General features: G+C 40.1%; 1 protein-coding gene across 2 annotated transcripts in view; it reads left to right on the top strand.

Moving 5' to 3' along the window:
- Window positions 1-414: 414 nt before the first annotated feature.
- Window positions 415-14,335, top strand: part of RARG (retinoic acid receptor gamma) — a 216,394-nt gene continuing 202,473 nt past the window's right edge. Inside the window, exon 1 of one of the 2 annotated variants that reach the window (XM_073662939.1) lies at window positions 415-620. The gene's annotated coding sequence lies outside the window, so the exon portion shown is untranslated. The remainder of the gene's footprint in view (window positions 621-14,335) is intronic. The other variant, XM_073662940.1, reaches the window with a different exon arrangement.

The raw sequence follows: 14,335 nt of genomic DNA, 5'->3' as shown, positions 1-14,335 counted from the left end.
CTCTAGTTGTAGCCAGTTTTCCCAGAAAGAATAGATATTGTTTTATTACTTTTAAAACTTTTCATGAATTTTGATTTAGCAACTTTTTTTATTTTATTTTAGAAGAAATGTTTATAAGTGTTAAAATTTGGAAAAAAAACTTGCGGGTGTTTTCCTCTGTGCAGATCTGTGCGTACTCTCCGCTCCGGCACATGTCCGTCCGTCCTCACACATGTATTTATGTACACAGGAATGCTTGTCCAGGCCTCTCCAGGAGGATGGTCATATAATGACTGAAATTACATTGCCTGGAATGGCACAGCCAGAAGACGGGGAAGGGTGGGGGGGGAGACATTTTCCGTGCTTTCCACTGAAATTCATTCTGTGGTTTGTGAAGAGAGAAAAAAAAAATGTGCTTTATATTTTGTGAGTGGAGTCACATGACCCGGGTTATGAATAGCAGATTGTAATGAGTTGGTAGTGTAAGTAAGAGAGGAGGCGAGAGCACTCACACACACTCACACACACTCACACACGCGCACTCACTGTCTGCTGGGTGGCGGCGGATACAGACACTCACATCCACGCAGCCAGGTACGCGGTGGAGATCCTCTCTGCTGGAGGCTGGACTTGTGGACAAGGTGAGTGGCCACTGGCTCTCCGCACTGATGGGAACTGGTGGGGGATGGACGGCTATTGTTTTCTTTTAGGGAACTTTTCAGGGAGGAGGGAAGATTTCTCATCTCAGGAAGTTAGAAGAGATTTTTTTTCCTTCATTAATTGAACCCGGCTGGTGCCCTTTTTCCGTGTTCTTCACCTCCCAGTCTTTGGGTCTCTTGCCCCCTGGTCATCTGTGCCCTCTGAGATCGGAGCCGGGGGACAGACCTCTATTGACACGTTGCTTTTTTGTTTGGCTGAGGAAGGGCAGAGGTCACGGCTGTCAGCTCGCTCTGTCTACAAACCTCGTTTTCTTGGTACTCCGGATCCCCCTTCTCTTCTTCGTGACTCTTTCTGCTTTCTCTATCTTCATTCTCACTTTTTACTTCTAGATCCGTTTAGTCTTTTCAGCCTTTTTCTCGTTACTCCTTTCTTCCTCCTCCTATTTCTGCACTATTGCTTTACTTTCTCCATTTCGGCTTCTTTTACTACTTTTGCCTGCACCCTAAGATGCTCTAAGGCTTTCCCTCCCTAACTTGTGGCTTCCTGACCTGCAACCTATGTAACTTTTCTGGGCAGACCTACTCATACATTGCCCTGGCTTACAAGCCTCTTGTCGGAGCAGAATGTAGCCGCCCGGATAAGACTATTCATAGGCACAAGGAAGTTTTTGCTTTAAATGACAATTTTCGCTCTGCACCCTTTTTCCTTGCCATGAGGCTCATCAGATCATTACGAAATATCACTTTTACCATAAATGTCTCTTTACTGTAATTTTGGGCTTTTTTCGCTTTTGCTTTATTTATTATTTTATATTTTATTTATATCAATATTTTGTATTTATTAGTATTTTATGCATAAAACTTTTTGTTTTCAGAAAATATTGTGTAAAGTAAGATGTATTATCACTAACCCTCCTCCAAGTGTGCCACTTTGTGTAGGCCATTACTACCATTAGTAGTTTTGCCATCTGGCACAAGTCAGCCTTAGATCACCATATGTTATTATTAGTTTTCCATAGGACTGCGGGCAAACTTACTGCATTATCTGAATTTATGTATTTCTGAACAATCATTCAAAAAATATCTTCTGTTCAGTGATTGTTCAACCATCAACCAACTTCTATCTAATATATACAGTATGTCGCCCCTTGTATAGTTATCCTGGTACATTACCAATGCTGCCCCCAATGGGTTAATGACGTATTCATGTCTGTGTTTCTTTTTGGATTGGGAATATAAAATAAAATCCTTTTCTATATATATCCACTTTGGTATATAGCAGATTATTTTACATACTGTCTGTATACTAACTTTGCTCACCTTTACCAATTAACCCTTAGTTGTGTTGGTTTAAAAAAAAAACTATATATATTTTGTTGCAATTCCCAGGATGACCAGCAGGAGTCTCCACTGACATTTATTATTTTCCATCATGTGTGAATATTTTTATAGTGGAGGAGGTTGAAGAAGAGGGTATTGGGGGGAAGGAGGTAAGGTGAGGTGAAGTCAGCAGAGGGGGGTTGGCATACGGGGAAAGAAACAGCACCCTTTCCTGCTCCGCCTCTTGCCCCCCCGGAGCGGTGTCTGACTGCGGCTCTGTGATTTTGTGTGTGGTACCCAGGAGGATGATGGTAAAAGGAGGGAGTTCGGGGAAGAGCGGTTTAATGACCCTGTGATGTGGTGAGGTAACCACAGCATTGGTTTGTGTGCTGAAGACACTTAGATTGTAGGGAGTGTGACAGAAATGGGCGATTTGCTGGACTGCTCAGTCCCAGGATAGAACTTCAAAGGAAGAAATTAATAATTGTGGGTCCTTTGGCCGAACGTTACCATGTAATGTATTTGGATTTCTCTTTTTTTTCTCATCGCTGACTCATACACTTTTTGGGCTATTAGTATATGCATGATATATTCCATATTTGTTACTCCACTCTGTTTCACAAAATTTTTACGGATGGATCCTGTGCTATATTGAAATTGTAGCTTTCATTTTATATATATATATATTTTACTCACTTATATAGCACCAATAATTCCACAGCGCTTTACAGACATTATATATATATATTTATATATATATATGATTGTAATTTTTTACAGCCAATATACCAAAAAAGTTCCTTTCATCTTACATATGCTCCTTTCACACGTCCGATTTTCACATACATTTTGTTATCCGGTTGAGTTCAGACGGCCGTCGTTAAACCGTTTTCCACACGGACAGCACAGACCAAATATATGTTTGCCTGAATGAACGTACCCTATTACGGATAGAACACGTACCCCTTATAGTCTATGGGGCTGTTCACACGTGTCTTTTTTGTGGAGAAAGGTTTTATTTTGATCCTCACCCAATTCAAGTCTATGGGTTTGGGAAAAATGAGGACAGCGCATGGACGCCATCCTAGTTGCATTCTTGTGCTGCCAGTTTTCAATGACTGAACGGAGAAGCGTGTGAAATCTGCATCAGTTTCTTTTGGCATATGAGAAAAACTGATAAAACACTGATGGTAAAAACTGACACACTGACCAAACACTGATGAACATTGGATCCAAAACACTGATGAAAATTGGATCCAAATCACTGATGAAAATTGGATCCAAAACACTGATGAAAATTGGATCCAAAACACTGATGAAAATTGGATCCAAATCACTGATGAAAATTGGATCCAAAATACTGATGAAAATTGGATCCAAAACACTGATGAAAATTGGATCCAAATCACTGATGAAAATTGGATCCAAAACACTGATGAAAATTGGATCCAAAACACTGATGAAAATTGGATCCAAATCACTGATGAAAATTGGATCCAAAACACTGCCCTATAAAGAATGAATGAAGCGTCAGGTTGAGCTGTCGCTCTACTCTGACATATAAAAATTCCCCATTCTGCTGATCAGTGCGGGTCCCAGTGGTCGGACCTCCACCAATCAACAAGTTATCACTTATCCTGCAGATAGGTGATAACTTGACCCCTTTAATTGTGCAGTTATGTAATACACATGTGTATTTTCTTTACTGTATTCCTATCAAAAATGAATTATTTAAAGGGCTTTTCCTGTTTTTATTTTTATTACTAAAGAGACTAATCAAATATACTGAGCTTTTACTCACCGTCCCACTGTCTTTCTGCCGCTGCTCTGGTCTTTATTGATTTGCAGTGATATGACAACTATCCACACTTGTAACTGCGGCAGCCAATCACTGGGCTTAGAGGCTCTCCCTCTGTGGTTGGCAGAGCCCAGTGATTGGCTGCAGCACTGTCGAAGTGATGTCACTGCTGCAGCTGATCAACAAAGACCGGAGCAGTAGCACAGAGTCATCGCTAGACCCGGGGAGGGTGATTTTACTTTATCGGTCTATGAGCCTATGGAGTAGTAAAATTTTATAGAGGACAACACCTAAAAGTCATATAAGTAAATTGTATATTGAGAAAACTGATCAATCACGCATATAAAATAATTTCATGCAAGTTCTTTATTTTATATTAGAACTGGTTGTAAAGAGATTTTTTTTCCACCCATGCTACAGAATAGGTTTTCGTTGAGCCTGTCATTGGTGTCTTGAGCACAACATCCTACTGTCAAAAAGCACACAGGCAACTTTTGCAATTGCACAGAAAAACCATATCATCAGTACTTATTTTAAATCAGCTTATTAGACTTCTTTTGTCTGAACCTGTTATTGATTTTTAAGAATATGGTGGGTTCATACACGGACCTTCCTTTACTTAAAGGGAACCTGTCGCCTGATTCATGCTGCCCAAACGACAGGCAGTGTGAACCAGAGCCTGGCTACATGATTGCACCCAAATATAATGTTCTCTGATATTCTCCGGCATTTTGGAGATAATATAGTTTAAAGATTCAGCCGGGGACCATAGCAGGAGACAAAACTAGTCTAGTGCTGTCCCCGACCTGCTCTTCCCAGCGCTGCTAGAGGTGAGTGACAGGTTTCGCGCTATGCAAGAGACCTAATAATCACCTGCTGCGGTGCTGGGAGGAGCCGGCAAGGGGCGCAGCCAGACTAGTCTTGACTGCTACTATGGTCTCCAGCTGGATCTTTCTCTGAAATGCCCGATTGTTTCAGACAAAAATATATTTAAAATTTGTAGAGATAAAGGAGATGGTCAAGATTCAGGAATATTTCTTTTGTTGTAAAGTTAAACCTGTTTTAACCAGGGAAGGAAAAAACAGAAAATGTGATTGCTTGGGTGGAGGTCAGATGAAGGGAAGATACGTGGTACTAACAATAGGAGATACAGCACTTGCAATTTTGCCACAGTACTGCGAAAAATTGTTGCTTAAGTGCAGATACTTCAAGTTACATCTCTAGATAGGAACATCATGATTGAGATTTGCCTACTTGCACGTCCTATGGGGTAATACCAGGTAGACATTATATAGTTATGGGAAATAAACCATTAAAGTTGAAGTTCAGTTTTCACTAATTATGTATCAATTTGTTCTGTACTAATGTTTCATAATTGATCTGAATTTTGTTATCTATAAAGGCTGACTTTAACTTATTAATGCCAAGTTGATGGCACAGGGAACTGATGTGCAACCTCCAGGGAGATGTACAATACACACATCAGAGTATCATGATGAGGCCCGGAAGTGCTCTGCTGAACCAGAAAGAATTAGTGTTGTTTTTACTTTGTTATATGGGCATTATGGTAAATTTCCCATCTTCCAAAGTGTTGTCATGTGCATGTTTCCGTATCGATATTTATGTATAATGGTATAGACTTTTTAGATGCCTGTGGTCCCTCCACAAGTATTTCTCTAAAAACAATCTCATGTTGGTAGATTCATTTTATTTTGGATTTTTTCTCCTGATGAAGCTAAATCTGCCCAATCCAGGGCAGACAATTGTAAAATCCATAAAGACATCTCCAGAGAGGGGACATATAACCTTCACATTGAACATATGGGATTAATTAGAACTGGAGAAGTGACAAAGAGATGACACTTCAACCTTCTTTGAAGCAGGAGCTCCTGCCATGAACAGGTAAATACCACTGGAAATCTGATGAGAACCAGCCAATAATTCAATGAACTTGGATACTCCGAGGCGGAGAAGAATAAGGGCTTCCTCTGTTCAAATGAATTATCTCAGACTTTCTGTAGTCAGTGATGAATATTGGGGTTTGCATCGATCCAATATTTGTGGGAGATATATTTTTGGTGTCGTAGCAAAGGGACGAACATAGCGCACTCACTCACATCACCGTAAGGCTTGTCAAACAACTCCAGCTTAATATCGGTCAGATGAATGATGCTATCTGTGCCATGTTTCGTCTCTATAGAAAGGTAAAATTGTAATAGAAAACACGACAACGATAACTCCCACCTGGGACCTCCAGGGGCAAAGATATTCTGAAAGTTGGGGATCTCAAACTTCTAAAAGAGTTTGCACATCCCACAACCAGCTCCCATATGAGCTCACCAAGGGCAGGTATGTAGGCGTAGCCTTGATCTAAAAAAATCTGAGTTTGGGTTTTTGTCATTTGTCAGTCCTGGCAGGTACAGAAATGATGAGTTCAGGATGGTTTGGGGATAGAAGAAAAAATGGCTTATGAGTGGAGAAAGAAGCAGATTTCTTTGATGAGATACATTGCCAAGTTTCTTATATTCCATTTTACTATTGATACATGTAAAGTTTGTGGAAACTTGTGCACAAATTGCCTTTAGTGTGTATCTGCCAAAAAATCACAGTGATCTTTGAGTAGACATTTTTCTTGCTTGCTGCCCTGGGCTATGTCTATGTGGCATGTGCATTACCTCTACATATTTTGAGAGTTTATGGCTAATTTCATTGAGCTGATAGTCTCATGCTTCCACAGATGTTTATCATCTGATGTTCTACTTTTACAGTTTCGCTGTGGGAACATCTACATTAGACCGTTGTGTAAATTACAGTTTGATTTTTTTTTTTAATTACGATGCATTTAGTATGGTTGGGTGAATTACGTTCATTGCAGACGGGAAGAACATCTTTATTTTTCTATGGCTGTTCTAAATAAACTATGAATCACGATGGAAAACATACAATTACCTTGGACTGAAGTGTGTAAAATCGGTGCTATTTTTAAAAGTGTAGCCTGCGAAAGTCACACAAATGCTGACAACTCAGTAATTTGTGAAAGAACTTGCCCGTTTCAGTCGGCCCCATTTCTTTTGTGGCCTCGGTCAAAGGAGGCTACAGAGAGAACAATCCCGCTAAAGCAATTAAACTAAACATAGGTGCCCATTGATTTCAAAGGGTGTCGTATACGGCTTCGAGAACAAGTACTTACACAAAGACACCGCCCCACAGATAACAATCAAGGGTGCAGCCTAAAATGAGCTTACCAGGAATTGTACGACTTTAAAGTTGTCATTCCATATTTTGCCACCCATGCTGCACCATTGACTAACTAATCATATATACATTTCATTGTCCCGTCTTTTTTATTTATTGTCTTTCTTTTTTGATGCAACCTACTTTAACCATCTTATCCCCCATTTATTAATCAGTTTATGACGTTTTTTGGCTGTAAGTGAGCTCCAGAGAGTTGAAAATTGGGCAAAGTTTTGCAAATTGAGCAAAATGTTTTCTCTTTACGTTATGCTCACCAAAAGTGGGTATGTTTTATTGAGAGGGTTGTAAGCAACAACATTTTAGATATATAGCCTCAAATGGTGCAAATTCAGGATGCATATTAACGCCGACTCATAGAAGGCCTAAATTTAATGTTCTAACTTTGGCTCAGTTCAAAATGCACCAAGATGCATGGACCTTAACAATAGACTTGGCACAAATGACTCCGACAATCATCTTTTTTTTATATTGGCGTATGAAAGCCACTAAAGACCTCCATACACATCAGCTGAAAATCAGATGTAATACATTGTGAATTTGACAAATCTTATTATCCACCTTGGCAAAGCAATAGCCCACTGACTAATATTCATTATCTTTCAAAAGACCAATCGGGCATGATGGATTTTTTGGTTGGTCATAAGCACTGGCTGTATATCAACCAAAACAATCCAGCACAGCCGATGCAGTCTGAGAAGCTTTACTTACCACTGACAAACGATCATTCACTTTTTTCCAATGGATTTGGGAGCCTTAAAAGGAGTTGTCCATGACATTTTTTTTTTACTATGGACCTAAAAACTAAAAGACAGGTAGTTGCTAAAAGAGGCAACTTGCTGCCTATTCTACCCGGTGCCGACACAGAGCGGTCACCGACCGCTCCTTCCCGCGGTCCATCTGCTCCGCATCAACAGAGCAGCTCTTCTTCTTGCTCTGTCGACGGGACGTGACTGCTAACGTCATACTAATTGACAGCTGGCTGCCCACTCCTAAATATGTATGTTGCAGTGATTGCTGCAAGCGAGATATATCAGTACATGGCGGTCATTCAAATAAATGGCTGCCCATGAAATGAATGGATTGGCCAGGTCTTTCAGGATGGGAGATAAGCTTAGAGGCTCCTGGGGGGGATACTTATAAAGCATAAGTGCAGAGCTATCTTTGTTACCTTACTTCTTTAGCTTGGAGTTGTAGATGCCAATTATGGTGCAAAAGCTGGCAGAAAATGGATCTACAACTCAAAAGGAAACATTAAAAACAAAAGATTAAAACTTCTTATATTTGGTACTAACGTCTATGTTTGGATTCCTAAAACCTGTATCAAAAAATACAACCAAAATTACAGAAACTGAAAATGAACTTTTCCAAAACATTTAATACACATATCTAATTTTCAAGCTGTTAGAAAAATGTAGTAGACTGCGCACATCTGGGGAACAGTAGTAGCAAGAGATAGGAACAATCTGAATCCAGAGCTGTCTGGCTGAGTCCCTTTAGGGCCAGTGACCTGGCAAAGGTTTAGAGTCTCTTTAGTGAGCCTATAATTACTATGTAATATATACAGAAACACTCTGGGTGACATGTGCAAGCAGGTTTAACAAAAGTTCAAATAACACTGCAGATGAGAAAAGCACGTCCAAAAAATTCTGCACCAACATTCAGACCAAAACTTTACGGACTTGTGGAAACGCAATCCATTGGGCAGAAATATGGAAACTGAGTTGTTTTAAGCACAGTTGAGTAAAGTACTCTAAAAACAAAGCACATACAAATTGCAAAATCTGGATTTTTGCCTTTAAACTTTGAATTGTGCAAATGCAAAAATGATCGTCCAACTCAAAATTTCTTTTGTAAATGAACTACTAACTGTAATGGATACAGAGGTCTGATCTGCGGCATTCAAATGGTGTGTACCGTATGTACTTACAGTCAATGTACTCAATGTATGTATCCTAGGTTCCTGTGAAAACAATATAATATAGTCAGGACCTATCACTCTCCTTAAAATATATAAGAATATTACTAAGCAGGCATACACATTAGATGACTTCGGCTGAACAAAACTTTGGAAGATTGTTTGGCCAATAGCCATCTCAGCCGTCTTTCTGTTCCCAGGAGCTCTCGTTAGGCCGAGCGTTCTTGTGTTCTCTATGAGAAACCTGCTCACAGATATGCCTGGCAGCATCTTATCTAAAAACGATCAGCAGTCTGAAATTGGGCATGCCCAATCAACATTTCACCCAACAATCAGTTTTCCAAGGCCCCTATACACCTTAGACTGTCTACCGATCCCGTCAGTGGGTGCGGCCGACATTAGTCTATTGTGTATGAGGCCTTCAGCGTGCCCAATTAGTGAGGCCATGAAACAAAGAGGACAAAAACATTTGCACCTAATAATCAAAACTAGTGGGAATGTGAAGGGGCTAAATAATAGTATGGCTGGTTGAAAGGTCTCCTTTATATTCTGTACCACAATGTGCCTTCTTGGTTGGTATATGTTTTGTGAGGCCATTTTATAAATGCCCTATTAACGTCTGCTGTTACTTCCACTTCTCTACCAGAAACAGCACCATCAATGTCCATGGGCTGTGGTTGAAATTGCATCTCATTCTCTGTTCAGTCACCCAGAATTTCTTCTTTCCTTCTGTCATTTAGTCTTCTAAAATAGTAACTGGTCAAGTGGAAATGTAAATCAAGCTGTTCACAGGCCACTGATGAAATCCCAAAGAGATAAAGTGAGAGTTTGATGTGGAAGAAGAGCAGTAGAGAGTACAAAGGTGGACATAAATGTTAGATGAAATTCTCCTTTGATGTCTGTCGACAGAGCGAGTAGTTATTTCTCCCGACCGCTTCATACACATACATGGGTTTTAGTACAGTGAGGAGACTAAAGCTGGCCAAACACATTAGATAGCTGTTGGCCGAATGATTGCTCGGCTGACAGTTATTTCTCCTGACTCCTTCATACACAGTAATGCCCTGCTGGGCCAAGAGTTCCTGATGGTGTCCTCTATGAAAAAGGCTCTGCCAGACTCCTTATCGGCAGATTACATCTGCACCGAACAAAGAAAGTAGCTGTTGAAACAGGCTGGATCCTTCTCTCCTCTAATTTCATCTGTCGGGAGAGTTGGAATGACCCCATACACATTAGAGTGGTGACTGATCTCACCGAAATGGTTGGGTTTGTCCAACTCTTTGGGGATTTCTTGCCTTTGAGAGCAAATAATTAAAATGTGACATCCAACCTTTGATTCACATTTCATAGTTACCTAGTCATGTCAAAATTAGTGGATTTGGACTATGGTAATTTATGGCCACCATAAGATGTTGATATGTAGAATGTTGGCTAGTATACTTTAGTTTTCCAAGGCCCCTATAAACCTATAGTTACCTAGTCATGTCAAAATTAGTGGATTTGGACTATGGTAATTTATGGCCACCATATGATGCTGATATGTAGAATGTTGGCTAGTATACTTGTGGACCATTGGCTCTGTAGAGCTGTGTTATTTTTAAAGATACATTGACTTTTTTTTGTACTACATATTTTCTTTATTTGTGAAAAAGCAGACACAATTCATACAGACCAAAAATCTACCTTCACAGTGGCCTAAAGCCGGCCATACACATGAGAGAACATGCCCAGTCCTTTGTTCACCTATGAGATAAGTGCTGTCAGATGTGACGAGCTGCAGCTTATCCCCCTCTCACTAATGAAATAGGGTTTAGGACGGGAGGGGTGGGAGGAAATAATCAGGACAGCCATCACATGTATATGACCAGATTTAGGTAAGCTGGAATCACAGACATTTGCTGTGTATCTTTCCCAAAGACTTTACTTGGAACCTTTTTCAGATATATATAAAATTAGCTGAACCTCTCTTGGTGTAGATACAAGTCTACTACCTTATATGACCTTGGAGTAAAATAGAAGCTGTTTATTAGTTTATAAATGTGAGACTTTTATAAACAATACATTGATCCAAAACAATAAAATGATAAGCTGCTTACAGACCAGAACATCTTCTTCTAGGTCCTCTACTTTCTGTAGTATGAACCTCCCTGACACAGACAATACTTGGCACCTTACCAGCCTACTGTAGAGTGGTGGTGAGGGTAATGTGGAGTGGTGGTGAGGGTAACGAATAGTGGTGGTAGGTGTAATGTCGAGTGGTGACGCAGGTAATGTAGAGTGGTGGTTCGTGTAATGTAGAGTGGTGGTGAGGGTAATGTAGAGTGGTGGTGATGGTAATGAATAGTGGTGGTTCGTGTAATGTAGAGTGGTGGTGAGGGTAACGAATAGTGGTGGTAGGTGTAATGTCGAGTGGTGGCGCAGGTAATGTAGAGTGGTGGTGAGGGTAATGAATAGTGGTGGCACGTGTAATGTAGAGTGGTGGCGTGGGTAATGTAGAGTGGTGGTGAGGGTAATTTAGAGTGGTGGCGTGGGTAATGTAGAGTGGTGGTGAGGGTAATGAATAGTGGTGGCACGTGTAATGTAGAGTGGTGGTGAGGGTAATGTAGAGTGGTGGCGCAGGTAATGTAGAGTGGTGGTGAGGCTAATGAATACTGGTGGCACGTGTAATGTGGAGTGGTGGTGAGGGTAATGTAGAGTGGTGGCGTGGGTAATGTAGAGTGGTGGTGAGGGTAATGAATAGTGGTGGTTCGTTTAATGTAGAGTAGTGGTGTAGATAATGTGGAGTGGTGGAGTAGGTAATGTAGATTGATGGTGCAGGTAATGTACAGTGGTTGTGCAGGTAATTAAAAAGTAGTGGTGTGGGTAATGTACTGTGGTGGTATGGGTAATGTAGTGGTTGTGCGGGTAATGTAGAGCGGTGGCGTAAGTAAGGTGGTGTAGGAAAATATCTTCTTATCATTGTAGATGTTCATTGATGAGAACTGACCATCACCAGATTGCCAAATGGTCATGTTATTTCAATGAAGCAAAGGACAATGGATAGTGTAGATGAAATCCCACCTATCCAAGCTCTGTTTCCCACAATGACAGCCGGGCTGTCTCCATTGATATAAAACTAATAGTTCAATGTAGTCATATGTATTCTGTGGCTGCTTACTGTTGGGTTAGGCAGACACTTGGGAACTGGCACTTATATCTATTTTTCTGGTACAAGTTTATTTTAATTAAATTTAATTCATTGTTAAACTACAGGAGTGGTCTCTAAGCATGTTTGGTCTTGGCACTGTGCATGGGAAGAAACACGTTGATTGTGTTAATACCTTTGAAAAACTGTATTATATTAACAGTTTAAAATATTTTACAGTAAATTGCTGAAAAATTCAGGCCCTGATTCATCATTGCATTTGTGCCTGATTTTTTTGTCTAGTGTTGTATTTTATGCACCATTTTTTTGTTTGCACTCAAGTATTTTATTTGTGCTTTTTTTGCAGTCTATTTTATATGCGATCGCCTTTTTGTATTCAGTCTTGTGGGTGGAGTTTAGTGATTCCAGATGATCTCGCCTGATTCATCAATTGCGACTTTTTAAAAGGTGACAGAATTTGGTGAAACTTCACTCCAATCCCCCCTGGTGTATTTTTGAGTATGCCAGTGTTTTGGTGCAATTTTTGAGTCATGTAGCGAAATGTGCGACTTTTTGCTCTAAAAAGTCTTAAATCAGTTCAAGACAGAAAAAAAGACGATTTTTGACCTTGCGACAAAATCAACAATCGCTTTTGAAAGATATTCATTGTGCTTGTCATGGTTCATAATTCATGAACCGATGGTATCCGAGTGCAGTCCGATTTTTTCATAGACTTGCATTGTCGATTTTGATCAGACACTCAATATCGGACACGTCTCGGTAAATTTGCGCGGACCACTCGGTCCGCCAAAAAAAATCGTACATGTGAACAGCCCCATAGACTGTCATAGGTACAAGTTTAATCATAAAATTCACAGATAGAACTTGTACATTAAACACGGACATCTGGATGAGGATCACCAAGCCATGACTTGCCTACATTGGACACATCATACGAAGAGAGCAATCACTGGAGGAAGACATCATGGTTGGAAGGATAGTAGGAACAAGGCAATGAGGAAAACAAACAACCCAATTGGTTGATACTATCAAGATAACGGCGGAGAAGACCCTGGTGGACCTATCTAGGCTTGCACAAGATTGATCTTCATGCAGATCCTTCATCCATCAAGTCACCATGTCACCAGATCGAGCAGAAGGCCATTAAAAAAAATATATCCCCTACAAGGCTATGTGCTTAGCATATACAGTTAGTTTAGACTGAGAGACTACCTTTAAATGACAGTAACAGAGTAATTGTGTGTGACTGCATCTGTAAAATGTTCATGCAGTAGACGATCGATCGTATAGCGAATGTTCAACCATCCATCTACTTCAGTTTAATATGTATGACCAGGTTTAGTCTCTTGCTGCTGTCTGCCCTACTGACTTTGGTTGTAAGGCCAATCATAATCATTAATATGCAGTGCTAAGGAAATTAATGTAAGCATAATAATGGAATGGAATATTTAAGTCCCAAAACAACTTTCCATAATGAGGACTGTACTCTGCTTGTTAAACCATAGGCATTTCTGGCACATAAGTGTTTGGTATGTGCATATGGCCTAATAGAAGGGGGATTAAATTGACAAATTTGAGAATTTCTGTAGAAGCGCTTTGTGCCTTTTGGAATAAAGGAATAATAATTTTCCATTTTGAAAAGGGCTTTTCAGGGCAATTGAAAAACAATTCTAAAAGTGGCCTTGCCCACTGCTTCTTGGAGTAGCACACATTTTATGTGCCAATTGGCTGGTGATTTGGATTGGCCATCAGCTTTATGTTGGAAAGACATGCTGTCGAGTTACGGGGGCGCTCATGCTGGGCAAACAACTGGTGTAATGAGCTTATGTGCGTGTGGTCAACAATTGAAAAGAAAAGTGTGCTGCAGGGCAGGATTAATATACAGTGCTACAATTATTTGTGGGGTGCGGTAATGCTAAAAAATACATGGAGGGCTGCAGGGCAGGATTAAGACAGAGAAAAAAAAAGAATTCAGTACAGCATTTATAACCTCCTGAATCATAACAGGAAATGCAATGAAACAAGGGCTAATCACGTGTTCTGTCCTGGTCTGACTGTTTGGACATTTTGTACATATATTTTTAGCTTTTACCTGTTTTCCAGTTATATTTGTCTATTATTTTCAGCATATGTGTATACAGTGGTACATGTGCAGAGTATGGTAAATATGTTGTACAGTTTTATGTGATATATCTGCCTTGTTACATTGTTACACGGCTATGAGGACAGAGCTTTTAACACAAGAGTATTATATATAGACTTAG

Source organism: Phyllobates terribilis, unplaced genomic scaffold (assembly GCF_046119375.1).
Source record: "Phyllobates terribilis strain yellow unplaced genomic scaffold, ASM4611937v1 Scaffold_2__4_contigs__length_985480577, whole genome shotgun sequence".
Classification (NCBI taxonomy): Eukaryota; Metazoa; Chordata; class Amphibia; order Anura; family Dendrobatidae; genus Phyllobates; species Phyllobates terribilis.
This window is presented reverse-complemented; position numbering and strand designations above follow the sequence as displayed.